The following is a 2,335-nucleotide window of genomic DNA, read 5'->3' on the forward strand; positions in this document are numbered from 1 at the left end:
AAATTTACTTTAGCCTACATAATAAATGGTCACACCATCATCACCTTTCCAGTAAACCACTTAAAACCATGGGAGCAGATTTACAAAATAGTCACTCAGCGCAGCAAGTCACATTCCTGCACTGCGTGACAGGGAACGGGCAGGAATGTGTTGTATTTAAAAGAATAAGATACATTGACACATTCCTGTCCTTTCCCCTGCACTGGCCACAATGGGCTGCGTAGCGCCAACGCAGGCACCCTGGCACTATGGTGCAGGGGTATATTTGTAAAATAACAACCTAGGCAAATTCTTTTAAATGACAACGAAAATTGCTTATATATTTCTGACTGCAAGATATAAAATTAGTGAGACAGAAAATAGAAATCGTGGTTATTTATTAATTATAATTTGTTTAGTACATTCAGGAATAAAAACTAATTTATTATACACAAAATAAAATCATTATACACAATAAAAAATGGGGATTTATGGGTTACATAAAAGTGAATAAAAAATGAACAAATGTTGTGGCACAATTGTATGTTATTCGACGCGCGTTTCGGCGTAATTAGCGCCTTCGTCAGGAAAAAGCCACAATTCCTGTAATTCAAGAAAAAAGAAAGGGATCTAAATAATATTTCAACACTGCTTATTTATGTTTATATACATATACATATGTCGTCATTTTGTCATTTATTAATTCTAACATCTCTATAGTCTAACTGAGATTATTGATACATTTAACGTATGCCTTCATTCGAACGTTATGATGGTGCTTACATGATCAGAGCAAACATTCAATTGAGTCATTGAAATATAACATGATGAGAAAAATATCTGATATAACATTAATACATTCATAGATTCAATCAGGTTTAACAAATAAAACATAATAGAAACAATGTCTGATGCATCACAGATATCTTTGTTAGGGAAATTCTATAGATCTTTTATTTATTTGGTGCAAGTTATTATAAGGGTGAAAAAAGAAAGAAGAAGAGGAGAGAAAGAAAGAACAGAAGATTTAAGTTCTAGGTCTCCTTACTTCATCATGTTTAGTAAAAGGATTTGATCCTACATTATGTATCTACCTGTGTTCCAAGCGGTGGAATTCTTGAAATACCAGGAGGTTAAAAGAGATCATTTTCAGATACGAGGATGTCTAGTGATAAAGAACATATTGTTATACATTGTTACATGTATCTATATATCTCTTGTAGATGTTATTCAGAAACTAGGAATAGGTACCTTGGTAGGTGATGATTCTTCAAGAAAAGATCAGTTAATCGAAGAGTTGCTAGCAGTTCTTTTATACCTAGCGTAATGATGAGCCCATATAAATGATAATGGAATCTAGAGGATTAGAGTTGGAAAATAATATATAGCTATTATATATTATTAGCGTAATGATGAGCCCATATAAATGATAATGGAATCTAGAGGATTAGAGTTGGAAAATAATATATAGCTATTATATATTATTTATAGACAAAGCTATGTAGAACGATATATCTTTTAAAGCACATATATTACCTTATTTGATATTGGATTATGCACGGTGCCGAGTCTTAAATAAAAATGATGAACGTTTAGAGCGATAGCTGCATTGGCGTGATAGGTATGATATAACCTAAAAGTAAGGGATGACAAAAATAGGGTAGGTATAAATTGATAGGGGGATTAATTAACGTAAAATGTCTGTTTTATTTGACACAAAGTAACCTATCTAGTGGCATATGGTTATCAGGTTATAGCCTATAAAGTCGAGGACTGTATTTCTAAAACTGGTGAACAAATAGAATTCTGATAGTCATGCGAGGGGCAGCACTCACAACTGACTAATGGAGCATAGTATCGTGTCTGCCAGCTAAGTTGGAATTTACGGAGGCTTACTTTCAGCTTGATAAACACGCGCAGTGTCGACCGGGCTCTTTAGGCGATAGAAGAAACAATGTAGCATGAAAAGCCTTGCGTTTATATTTTATCTCGTTGTTTGTTAGGTGAATGCTAATTGGTGCATGCAGCAGCGTGACGCGTCTATCGTTGATTTCATTGCTCTAATGACCCCGATAGGATGTATAACTCTGTATTTAAATGGCGTGTCGCTATTGGGTGAAAGGGATCACATGTATGTTAGGCATTTAGATTTTGTATAAAGAGAAAAAACGAAGGTATTTTTTATCTATAGTGTTTGTTTACACTTTAAGATAGGCGGTGAAAGAAGAATAAAAGAGGACGATTCTTTACTTTTGACGGTGTTTCTTTGGTAATGTCTTCTTGACTCGCAAATGCAAGTGTATTAAGACGATGTTTAACGTATCGGTGGACGATATAAACGCATAAGATAGCTAAC

At 34.1% G+C, this 2,335-nt stretch overlaps 1 long non-coding RNA gene across 2 annotated transcripts; it reads right to left on the reverse strand.

Moving 5' to 3' along the window:
* Positions 1-360: 360 nt before the first annotated feature.
* Positions 361-1,995, reverse strand: LOC146797592 (uncharacterized). 2 transcript variants are annotated; one of them, XR_014969013.1, is made up of 5 exons: positions 1,876-1,995; positions 1,516-1,612; positions 1,231-1,335; positions 1,074-1,144; positions 361-582 (listed from the first exon to the last, which is right to left on the reverse strand). It is a non-coding gene; the product is annotated as an uncharacterized LOC146797592 (long non-coding RNA). The 2 variants fall into 2 exon arrangements; XR_014969012.1 differs by lacking the exon at positions 1,231-1,335.
* Between the last annotated feature and the right edge of the window lie 340 nt (positions 1,996-2,335).

The sequence above is a fragment of the Triturus cristatus genome, chromosome 9, assembly GCF_964204655.1.
Source record: "Triturus cristatus chromosome 9, aTriCri1.1, whole genome shotgun sequence".
In the NCBI taxonomy this organism is placed as follows: Eukaryota; Metazoa; Chordata; class Amphibia; order Caudata; family Salamandridae; genus Triturus; species Triturus cristatus.